The sequence below is a fragment of the Electrona antarctica genome (assembly GCF_951216825.1).
Source record: "Electrona antarctica genome assembly, chromosome: 24".
In the NCBI taxonomy this organism is placed as follows: domain Eukaryota; kingdom Metazoa; phylum Chordata; class Actinopteri; order Myctophiformes; family Myctophidae; genus Electrona; species Electrona antarctica.
Window position 1 is genome coordinate 1,243,484 of NC_136803.1, and position 13,702 is coordinate 1,257,185.

Sequence of the window (13,702 nt, forward strand, 5' to 3'; positions counted from 1 at the left end):
AGACTTCTGCAGGGTTGGCTTCAGGGTCCAGCATTCACTGCCGTATAGGAGAACAGACTCCACCGTTGCGTAGAAGAAGCTGAGTTTGGTTTGACGAGGGAGGTTGGAGTTCCATACACTGGTCATGCCATTCAGGGCCCTCCATGCAAGTGCCATCCTCACTTTCAGGTCTTGCTCGGTTGAGTTGACCCATGAACCCGGGTACTTGAAGTCCTTGACTTCTTTCAGAGCAGTGCCTCCTGTTGTCAGAGGTGGATGATCTGATGGGATGTTATAGGTGATAACTTCAGTTTTCTTGGCGCTGAGCCGGAGGCCAACCTTGGCACACTCTTGATTCCACTCTGGTCAGGAGCTCCTGAGGTTGTTGCACGTGGTCAGAGAGCAGGCTGATGTCGTCTGTGTGGTCCAGGTCTGTCAGGACTACTGTGGGGTGTCGTCTCCACCTCCTTCGTATTCTGGTGAGGCCAAGATCCTGCTCTCGTCCATTGATGGCCTTCCTTAACACGTAGTCCAGGACTATAACGTTGTTCCGATGCAATGTGTTGTGGGCTTGTAGATCGGCTATTCTCACTGTCAAGTGGAGTACAGATACTCAAATAATGTATTCAGGTAAATGGGATAAAGGTCTAGCTAAACCTTGTGGGCAGCTCAACGTCAAATTGGCTCTTTTACCCCCAAAAAATGTAAATGTATGATTTGGAAAGTGGTAGGAAATAATGTAATAAGTATACATGCTTTGAGCATGCACGAAACATCATTATCTGATCTAAATTTACCTTTCAACTAATTGTTTATCCTCAAAATGACTGGCTAATGTGGCAAGGATTCACTTCGGCTTTCTCCTCTCGGCCACCATCAGCAGGTCTGCTTTATGGCCATGCAGCTCTCCAGGGAAAAGACCGACAGCAAGTAACATTGTATTATGGCTGATGATGATGAGGGAATAACAGACCACAATGTTTATAAGGACCTGCTTTTATTATCTGTAAGTGATTCAAACAAGTGTTTCGTAACAAGTTTGTTTTCATAATAAAATAACATTCTGCATTCAGAGATTCTGCTTCCCAGAAATAAAACTACATTGCTGGCTACACGTACATACATGATCACAGATATAGATTATACTGGAAGGTGGTGGGCGGAGCAGTGCTATAGGGAAATGGTTCCCAAACTTTTTCATGTCAAGGACCCCCAAATTGACACAAATTAGAAGGTGGACCCCCATTTCACCCCCATAAGAGAAGATTTTTACACGTTTAATGTCAAGGTCCCCCAGTTTTACATGCATTTAGGCTAGAGTAAAATCAAAGTTAATTTAACTCTAAAGACCTAACCACACCCAAAGGGTCGAGGCGGTTTTAGCGTTGTCCCAGTGGTGTGATATGTCCTGTTGCACGTTGACGCGCGTCATCCCTAGTGATTCAACGCATGAAATTCAATGGCCCCAAACCACACCAAAGGGTCACCATGCAACTCCTCACAACCGTTTGGACCCAAGGTGACCCTTTGGTGTGCTTAGGGCACACCAAATGGACCCTATTTGGTTGGGGCGTGTGTGTATCTCGAGAGGAGGCAAGCTTTTGCGGAAGCATAGCGGAAGCTTGCCAGCTAGCGTGCGTCACGGAAGGGGACGTTCGGTATAGGCCAATCAGACAGGCAATGTAAAGGTTTGTTTTCTCGTGCCAATAAAGCTCATTTGGATCGAATTGATAAGCCCCGGAGAAGACGAGCCGATGTGATTGGCCAGTAGTCCCTTGAGTGGCAGCGACGCAGCGTTCCTTCCGCACTTCCGTGCGACTTCCATCCTTACGTCGGACTCGCATGGCTCCAACCAGAGCCATCTAATAGAAGAGTTGCGATATTGAGGGGGCAGAAAACAGCCCGGTCAAGTGGTTCATGTACTCACGCGAGCCCCATAGACTCCAATGCATTCAGTAAACTTCTGGTTATCCCCATGCTCAATAGAAGTCTATGTAGGAGAGCCACCATTGGACTGAAGCCAATAGAAGTCTATGTAGGAGAGCCACCATTGGACTGAAGCCAATAGAAGTCTATGTAGGAGAGCCTCCATTGGACTGAAGCCAATAGAAGTCTATGTAGGAGAGCCTCCATTGGACTGAAGCCAATATAAGTCTATGTAGGAGAGCCTCCATTGGACTGAAGCCAATAGAAGTCTATGTAGGAGAGCCTCCATTGGACTGAAGCCAATAGAAGTCTATGTAGGAGAGCCTCCATTGGACTGAAGCCAATAGAAGTCTATGTAGGAGAGCCACCATTGGACTGAAGCCAATAGAAGTCTATGTAGGAGAGCCTCCATTGGACTAGAAGTCTATGTAGGAGAGCCGCCATTTGACTGAAGCCCCATGAAGTGAACGGAGTTTACGTAACTCTGTCTTACTCTATGGCTCTGGCTCCAACTAACTGCAGCGGCCAATGAGGTCACTCCAACTAACTTGTAGTTTTATATCTATGGGGTCAGATACGTGTAGGAAGTGTGGAAACGCCCCAAGGGTGCTCTGCTTTAGTTCGTACAATTGCGCAGCAAACGTCTCAGTAGTATGTACACAATATTAATGTCTTTAAAATATAGTCAGGAACAGAAACATTCAAATCAGCTGTTAAGTGTTGCATTGTATAAAATACAGAGGGCAAACATAAAAAAAGAAGAATGCATAAAAAGTAACAGTTGTGAACAGCACTAGATTTAAAAAGTGACATTTATATCCAGTACAGCAAGATTTCTAAACCTCTGTGCAAAAGTTTGCAAATCCTATGAAAGTCCAGAAGTCAATTCCTCAGGCATTGGACTCTGCAAGTTAATCATGTTTAGCAACTTTTGTTCTAAGAAACAAAGAAAAAAAGCCCATGTTTTTTTTGTTTTGTTTTTTTGCGTAAACCCAACTGTTCTTGAACCCAGATTGAGATGGCTATTATTGGTCGGTTTGAAAACACACGATGTGCAAGTATCGAAAGAAGAGCTTAACTCCACTCATTCTAGGTCTCTGAACACCTGGTTGAAGAGAAAAGTAATTAGATATGGAGTTAAAGGACCACTTCACCACGTTTCAACCTATCTTCATATAATAGGTCCTCACTAATAATAATAATTCTACTCAGTCTGTGTCTCATAGGAGGGCTGTGGGCAGTTTAGAAACAGTCCTCCAGTGACATCATCATTAGGCAGATTTCTTTTGAAACAAGATTTTTTTTAACAAAAATGGTTAGATTTTCATTATCGTGAGAACGATGGCTTCCATTTTCACATTGCAACTTTTCAGGACTACAAAGCCTGCAGTTTCTATTAGCTTGTATTCCCCATCGATGATGTCACTGGTGGACGGGTGTCTGAACTGCCCACAGCCCTCCTATGATACACAGACTGAGTAGAATTATTATTATTAGTGAGGACCTATTATATGAAGATAGGAAGAAAAGTGGTCCTTTAAGAAGCAGTCAGTGCTCTCGCGTGTCTCTCTTCTATCTCTGCCCTTTGGTTTCCTGCCTCTCTCTACACTGTCCCATCTAAAATAAAGCATAACAATGACACAAAAATAAATAAATAAACATTTCAAAATAAGCAGGGGAAACAAACATGAAGGCCGTGATTCCAAAATGCCACATAATAAATAATCCACTTGGCTAAATTCTTGGAAGCATCAGTGATGCTAAACATGCTACTACCATATGAGCTTTATTACCTTCACGCCAGCTATAATGTTAGTTAGAATAGTGGTTGGTTCTCCCCCTAAACCAGGGGTTCTCAACCCGTGGGTCGCGACCCCTCGGGGGGTCGCCAAATTATTTTAGGGGGTCCCCAAATTATTTAAAAAAAAAAAGAAAAAGATTATTTTTTTTCACGATTTTTTTTCACGATTTTTCAAAAATAGCAGACCTACAAGCTCGTAGCGCGCCACTCGGTGGCGCGCTATGAGCTTGTAGATCTGCTATTTTTCAATAGCTAAATTATAACAATGCTTAAAACACCAAAAGGGGTTCCCGCCCAAAATGGTTTAAGGTTATTGTAGCAGTCAATTTATATTGGGGGTCGGGAGGGGGCGGGGCGGGGGTCCCGAGACATTGCCAAAGCATTTCCGGGGGTCCCCGGCCAAAAACGTTGAGAACCCCTGCCCTAAACGGTGCATATGTGTCTCATTTTGGAATGCTACACATAGTACAGTTAGTTTATAGAGCGTCGAAGCCCCTACGAGGACCCAGGAAATAATCCCCCGTTCATTTTCCCTATAGACATTTAAAAAGTATTTATTTAAAGGACAACTTTAGTTTTTTTCAACCAAGGTTCATGTTTTAGGTTGTTATTAGAGAAAGTAAAAGATGAGTGTTATTGTTTTTTTTTCATTTGCTGCTTTCTTTCGTTTTAGCGATTTTAGCTATTTTTTACAGGGGGGCGGGGGCATTCGAACATGGGGCTAAATATGTATTTTGTTACAAAATGTTATAGCGATTTATTATTTTATGATTTACTATAGTCCTACTAGACCCCAGGAAATTACATCTGGCCACAAAAGATCACTGAATGTGAAGGGGGTGACAAACTGACCTGTTGAGCCATACAACACAGTATGGCAGCCCCCTATAGTACCCCCCTTCACATTCAGTAGATCCTGTGATCTTTTTTGGACAGATTTAATTTCCTGGGGTCTAGTAGGACTATAGTAAATAATAAAAAAATAAATCGCTATAAAATATTGTAAAAAAATACATATTTAGCCCCATGCTCGAATGCCCCCGCCCCCTTGTCAAAAATAGCTAAAATGAAAAAAATGAACACTCATCTTTTACTTTCTCTAATAACAACCTAAAACATGAACCTTGGTTGAAAAAAAACTAAAGTTGTCCTTTAAAGACCTCTTTAAGCCTCGTACAAAGCCAACTCGAGGTTGTGACAAATCATGACAACAAACACAATTTTTTGGGCCGAACAAATAATTAGAAAGAAGAAGGAAAAAAAACGGCAGGTTACAACACGGTTGTCATGATTTGTCACAACTCGAGTTGGCTTTGTCCGCGGCGTAAACGTGTTTAAATAAATACTTTTTGTAAAGCCTACGGGGAAAGATGAACGGGGAATTAACTTCTGGGTCTCTCTCGTCGTCATGAAAGGGGGCGGGACTGCGACGCTCTATTATAATCTCATTATATCAAACATATTGCAGGTAATGTAGGGGTTCCCCCTGGTGGCTCAACCAGTTGAATCATACTCTCATGGGTGTCTGTCTGCTACTATAGAGCACCGAAGTCTGACGTCAATATCGGTAGAGGGCGCTAAAGGCCTATTCATAGTCTGGATTTGCTCCGGTGGTGAGGTGACCACCGCTCCGGTGGTGAGGTGACCACCGGAGCTGAAATAACGTTGAGCGGTGGTGAGTAAAAACAGAGAGACGGGCTGGGGCGGTGGCGGTGGTTTGCTCTATACCGTGGCTCAGTGACGTCATGTTGTAGTTCGGTGGTTGTGGTTCGGTGGTTTAGACTTAGATAGCATTTGAAACAGACTTATAGCATGTCATGTAGACAGCACAATAATTGCATTGTATGTAGTCATAGCACATCATAGTACATATGTATAGCATAGTATAGTATATATGTATAGTTAATATGTATAGTGTCATTATATAGATATGATCTAGTTACGTTCTTAGCTTACGCATGTTTCTTGATAAATGCATTTTATATATGTGATGTATTCCCTTACTTTTGTTCTTGCCTAATGTAAATCGCTCTGGATTAAGAGCGTCTGCTAAATGCCTAAATTGTAAATTGGTGGTCACCTAACCACCGGAAATCCAGACTACGTATGAGCCTTAAGTCCACAGGTTCATGTACTTTTTATTTGCATTGTAATCATTTTAGATCGCCTCAAATAAGAACTGTGTTTGAAAAATCATCCCGGCCGTTTCACTCATATGGATATGAAGAATCAACTGACTGAGAGTAAACGCTATTGTTACTGCGGCTGAATTAGTTTTCACTAGACAGATATCATCATGAGTGACTGTAAACGATACAGAGACACCTCCCTGACAACATCGCAGAGACAGTGTGTTTATTTTTGGACCACAATTCTTATACGAGACGATTTTAAGATGACCCGATGTTATTCTCCATAGAGGAAAACTTCCATGAATCATGCAGGGGATGAGTGAGTGACGTCAGGTGCCGAAGTCCTGACGTCACTCGCTCATCCCCTGGTTCTGCCTGGTTCACAGTAATTTCTCTATGGAGAATAACATCGGGTCATCTTAAAATTGTTTCATATAAGCGTTGTGGTCCAAAAATAAACAAGCTGTCTCTGCGTTATTGTCAGGGAGGTGTCTCTGTATCGTTTACAGTCACTCATATATGATGTTCTAGAGAAAATGTTCAGTAGCAGTAACAATAGCGTTTTCTCTCAGTCAGTTGATTCTTCATATCCATATGAGTGAAACGGCCAAGATGACATGTTTATTTTTGAAACACCGTTCTTATATGAGTCGATCTAAAATCCCCCTATGGGGATTACAATGCAAATAAAAAGTACATGAACCTGTGGATTTGCGCCCTCTACCGACATTGACGTCAGACTTCGGCGCTCTATACTCTCATCTGATTAATGCAAACTAAACTGAAGGCGATGATGGGGATGTGTGGGACTTCGTCAGGGGCCGCATTTTACAAAAGGTTCTTTGGCACAGGTCCTACAGTAGTGTCACGTATGAGAATATTGCAGTCGGGTAAATAGATTGATGACGTACTGAGTATAAATGCGCGTTATGCTAGTAAGTTGTTCACATTATGTGATATAACAGACATATATACTGTTTGCTCGATCCCAAATTCTAGAAATGTTATTTGGATATTTGACCAGCAATGTCTGTCCCTATCTATGTCCGTCTGTATGTACTGTACGTCTGTACGTACATACATACATACGTACGTACATACGTACATACATACGTACGTACATACGTACGTACGTACGTATGTACGTCTGTACGTACGTACGTACATACATACATACGTACGTACGTACGTATGTACGTATGTACGTATGTACGTACGTATGTATGTACGTACGTACGTACGTACGTATGTATGTATGTATGTATGTTTAGGGTACCAACAGGTGACAAAGTGGCGCTGCATGTCCAGCTTCATGATGGGAAGCCGAGTGTTAGTGTAGCATTCTACCAGACGCAATAGCATTTGTTGACCACCAAGTGTCACTGTTGCACCACGCACTTCAGAAAGATTTGATTTTCTTTTCTTGTTCTTGCTTAGTTGCTTACTGTAAATTGCTCTGGATTAAGAGAGTCTGATAAATTGTAAATTGTAGATAGCATATTGTTTAGACCGACGCTAGGTTTGAGGTTTGCCTTCTATCCTATAGTTACTAAGCACGTAGTCGTTTTCTTTGCACTGTACTTATGTGACCGCGTAGCGCCATAGCCTGTCATTTGTCGACTAACATCAAATAAACGGTAACACAGATTGACATGCTATATGATATAATATCGAGTGTTGTATGATCTTCTGACATGGCATCCTGGTACAACATCGTAATAGTCAAAGAAACCTGTTCATAAAAGGGCCCATATATTCTCAGAACCAACATTGGAGGGAGGGACAATCTGTGGAATGGCCGTAGGAGGACAGATCAAAACCAAACCAAAATAAAAGTGCAATTTTGGACTACTACTACCACAACATAAAACCCGACCCTAGCAGCCAGCAATCATCGACACCGTAGAAATACAGCATGCGTGTTGCATTCGCCACAGCTCAAAAAATGTGTTAAAAGATACTGATAACGGATTCACTCTTCTGTTGAATAATCATAATAACCTTTTTGATTGTCAAGTTAGAATTGATGAGGTGAAACGCTGGCATGTGTTCTAAAATAAATGATACATGGAAGAGTTCCTGTCGATGAGGGCTAGGTGTACTACAATAGACAAAGTAAAAGATTGCAATTATGCAGATGTTTTAATTAATTATGTATGTAAGGAACCTGTTACAGTGAGTAGGGATGAGGACTCAAATGCAGGAGACACCACTGAGGCAGAACAATTAAACTTAGAAGGATTCATTAATCAAACTCAGGATCTTCCATAACTATGGGCAAAATGCAGATAAAACTCAAAATGCATAACAGGAACTCACCCAACAGGGAACTAACTAACGAACCAACAGGAACAATGCAAACACAGGACTTAAATAGACCCAGGATAACAGGGCACAGGTGAACTCAACTGACAATCAACACTGGGATAGGCTGGGGGACTAACAGGACACAGGTGGAAACACTGACCAATTACAAGGTTAGACTAGGAACAATACTACAAAATAAGACGAACAAAACCAGGCAACAGTGTAAAAAAACAGAACAGTCAGGAACACATGACCAAAGACCAAAACAGAGCATACTGAAATGACAAATCTTATCTTAAGTCCAAAACCTAAATAAGGACAGTCAAAGTCCACGGTGCGAGGAGCGGACCGTGGCAGAATCTCAATGTTCGAAAACATATCCTAATGTTTATGTAGCAGGGCTAATAGCCTATATTATACGAGATAATGACTACACCACCCTCACAGATAGGAGTGAGGGATCCTACAAACACATTAACCATATATTGTATTTATGTTGGACAAGGTAAGTGAACAAAGGTAAGGTACCCCAAATTGGCACATTTTCACGATTTTTCAAAAATAGCAGACCTACAAGCTCATAGCGCGGCACCGAGTGCCGCGCTATGAGCTTGTGAAAATGTGCCAATTTTTCAATAGCTAAAGCTTAAAACACCAAAAGGGGTTCCCGTTCAGAATGGGTTAATGGATGCTAAGCCACTCCTCATTATCCAGAATCCAATTAGTACAGAACACTGCTGCCAGAATCCTCACTAACTCTAACCGTAGAGCACACATGACCCTGGTATTAACTCTAACCGTAGAGCACACATGACCCGGGTATTAACTCTAACCGTAGAGCACACATGACCCTGGTATTAACTCTAACCATAGAGCACACATGACCCCGGTATTAACTCTACCCGTAGAGCACACATGACCCCGGTATTAACTCTACCCGTAGAGCACACATGACCCCGGTATTAACTCTACCCGTAGAGCACACATGACCCCGGTATTAACTCTACCCGTAGAGCACACATGACCCCGGTATTAACTCTAAGCGTAGAGCACACATGACCCTGGTATTAACTCTAACCGTAGAGCACACATGACCCTGGTATTAACTCTACCCGTAGAGCACACATGACCCCGGTATTAACTCTACCCGTAGAGCACACATGACCCTGGTATTAACTCTAACCATAGAGCACACATGACCCTGGTATTAACTCTAACCGTAGAGCACACATGACCCCGGTATTAACTCTAACCATAGAGCACACATGACCCCGGTATTAACTCTACCCGTAGAGCACACATGACCCTGGTATTAACTCTACCCGTAGAGCACACATGACCCCGGTATAAACTCTAACCATAGAGCACACATGACCCCGGTATTAACTCTACCCGTAGAGCACACATGACCCTGGTATTAACTCTAACCATAGAGCACACATGACCCCGGTATTAACTCTACCCGTAGAGCACACATGACCCCGGTATTAACTCTACCCGTAGAGCACACATGACCCTGGTATTAACTCTAACCATAGAGCACACATGACCCCGGTATTAACTCTACCCGTAGAGCACACATGACCCCGGTATTAACTCTAACCGTAGAGCACACATGACCCCGGTATTAACTCTACCCGTAGAGCACACATGACCCCGGTATTAACTCTAACCATAGAGCACACATGACCCCGGTATTAACTCTACCCGTAGAGCACACATGACCCGGGTATTAACTCTACCCGTAGAGCACACATGACCCTGGTATTAACTCTACCCGTAGAGCACACATGACCCCGGTATGACCCCGGTATTAACTCTAACCATAGAGCACACATGACCCTGTTATTAACTCTACCCGTAGAGCACACATGACCCCGGTATTAACTCTACCCGTAGAGCACACATGACCCTGGTATTAACTCTAACCATAGAGCACACATGACCCCGGTATTAACTCTACCCGTAGAGCACACATGACCCTGGTATTAACTCTAACCATAGAGCACACATGACCCTGGTATTAACTCTAACCATAGAGCACACATGACCCCGGTATTAACTCTACCCGTAGAGCACACATGACCCTGGTATTAACTCTAACCGTAGAGCACACATGACCCCGGTATGACCCCGGTATTAACTCTAAGCGTAGAGCACACATGACCCTGGTATTAACTCTACCCGTAGAGCACACATGACCCTGGTATTAACTCTACCCGTAGAGCACACATGACCCTGGTATTAACTCTACCCGTAGAGCACACATGACCCTGGTATTAACTCTAACCGTAGAGCACACATGACCCCGGTATGACCCCGGTATTAACTCTAAGCGTAGAGCACACATGACCCTGTTATTAACTCTACCCGTAGAGCACACATGACCCTGGTATTAACTCTACCCGTAGAGCACACATGACCCCGGTATTAACTCTAAGCGTAGAGCACACATGACCCCGGTATTAACTCTACCCGTAGAGCACACATGACCCCGGTATGACCCCGATATGACCCCGGTATTAACTCTAACCGTAGAGCACACATGACCCTGGTATTAACTCTAACCGTAGAGCACACATGACCCCGGTATTAACTCTACCCGTAGAGCACACATGACCCTGGTATTAACTCTAACCATAGAGCACACATGACCCTGGTATTAACTCTAACCATAGAGCACACATGACCCCGGTATTAACTCTACCCGTAGAGCACACATGACCCTGGTATTAACTCTAACCGTAGAGCACACATGACCCCGGTATGACCCCGGTATTAACTCTAAGCGTAGAGCACACATGACCCTGGTATTAACTCTACCCGTAGAGCACACATGACCCTGGTATTAACTCTACCCGTAGAGCACACATGACCCTGGTATTAACTCTAACCGTAGAGCACACATGACCCCGGTATGACCCCGGTATTAACTCTAAGCGTAGAGCACACATGACCCTGGTATTAACTCTAACCGTAGAGCACACATGACCCTGGTATTAACTCTACCCGTAGAGCACACATGACCCCGGTATGACCCCGGTATTAACTCTACCCGTAGAGCACACATGACCCTGGTATTAACTCTACCCGTAGAGCACACATGACCCCGGTATTAACTCTACCCGTAGAGCACACATGACCCTGGTATTAACTCTACCCGTAGAGCACACATGACCCCGGTATTAACTCTACCCGTAGAGCACACATGACCCCAGTATTAACTCTACCCGTAGAGCACACATGACCCCGGTATTAACTCTACCCGTAGAGCACACATGACCCTGGTATTAACTCTACCCGTAGAGCACACATGACCCCGGTATTAACTCTACCCGTAGAGCACACATGACCCTGGTATTAACTCTACCCGTAGAGCACACATGACCCCGGTATTAACTCTACCCGTAGAGCACACATGACCCCAGTATTAACTCTACCCGTAGAGCACACATGACCCTGGTATTAACTCTACCCGTAGAGCACACATGACCCTGGTATTAACTCTACCCGTAGAGCACACATGACCCCGGTATTAACTCTAAGCGTAGAGCACACATGACCCCAGTATTAACTCTACCCGTAGAGCACACATGACCCTGGTATTAACTCTACCCGTAGAGCACACATGACCCTGGTATTAACTCTACCTGTAGAGCACACATGACCCTGGTATTAACTCTACCCGTAGAGCACACATGACCCTGGTATTAACTCTACCCGTAGAGCACACATGACCCTGGTATTAACTCTACCCGTAGAGCACACATGACCCTGGTATTAACTCTACCCGTAGAGCACACATGACCCTGGTATTAACTCTACCCGTAGAGCACACATGACCCTGGTATTAACTCTAACCGTAGAGCACACATGACCCTGGTATTAACTCTAACCGTAGAGCACACATGACCCCGGTATTAACTCTACCCGTAGAGCACACATGACCCCGGTATTAACTCTACCCGTAGAGCACACATGACCCTGGTATTAACTCTACCCGTAGAGCACACATGACCCTGGTATTAACTCTACCCGTAGAGCACACATGACCCTGGTATTAACTCTACCCGTAGAGCACACATGACCCTGGTATTAACTCTACCCGTAGAGCACACATGACCCTGGTATTAACTCTACCCGTAGAGCACACATGACCCCGGTATTAACTCTACCCGTAGAGCACACATGACCCCGGTATTAACTCTACCCGTAGAGCACACATGACCCCGGTATTAACTCTACCCGTAGAGCACACATGACCCTGTTATTAACTCTAACCATAGAGCACACATGACCCCTGTTATTAACTCTACCCGTAGAGCACACATGACCCCGGTATTAACTCTAACCATAGAGCACACATGACCCCGGTATGACCCCGGTATGACCCCGGTATTAACTCTAACCATAGAGCACACATGACCCTGGTATTAACTCTAACCATAGAGCACACATGACCCTGGTATTAACTCTAACCATAGAGCACACATGACCCCGGTATTAACTCTACCCGTAGAGCACACATGACCCCGGTATTAACTCTACCCGTAGAGCACACATGACCCCGGTATGACCCCGGTATTAACTCTACCCGTAGAGCACACATGACCCCGGTATGACCCCGGTATGACCCCGGTATTAACTCTACCCATAGAGCACACATGACCCCGGTATTAACTCTAACCGTAGAGCACACATGACCCCGGTATTAACTCTACCCATAGAGCACACATGACCCCGGTATTAACTCTACCCGTAGAGCACACATGACCCTGTTATTAACTCTAACCGTAGAGCACACATGACCCTGGTATTAACTCTAACCATAGAGCACACATGACCCGGGTATTAACTCTAAGCGTAGAGCACACATGACCCTGTTATTAACTCTAACCGTAGAGCACACATGACCCTGGTATTAACTCTACCCGTAGAGCACACATGACCCCGGTATTAACTCTACCCGTAGAGCACACATGACCCCATTATTAACTCTACCCGTAGAGCACACATGACCCTGGTATTAACTCTACCCGTAGAGCACACATGACCCTGGTATTAACTCTACCCGTAGAGCACACATGACCCTGGTATTAACTCTAAGCGTAGAGCACACATGACCCCGGTATTAACTCTACCCGTAGAGCACACATGACCCTGGTATTAACTCTACCCGTAGAGCACACATGACCCCGGTATTAACTCTACCCGTAGAGCACACATGACCCCGGTATTAACTCTACCCGTAGAGCACACATGACCCTGGTATTAACTCTACCCGTAGAGCACACATGACCCTGGTATTAACTCTACCCGTAGAGCACACATGACCCTGGTATTAACTCTAACCGTAGAGCACACATGACCCTGGTATTAACTCTACCCGTAGAGCACACATGACCCTGGTATTAACTCTACCCGTAGAGCACACATGACCCCGGTATTAACTCTAACCATAGAGCACACATGACCCCGGTATTAACTCTAACCGTAGAGCACACATGACCCCGGTATTAACTCTACCCGTAGAGCACACATGACCCCGGTATTAACT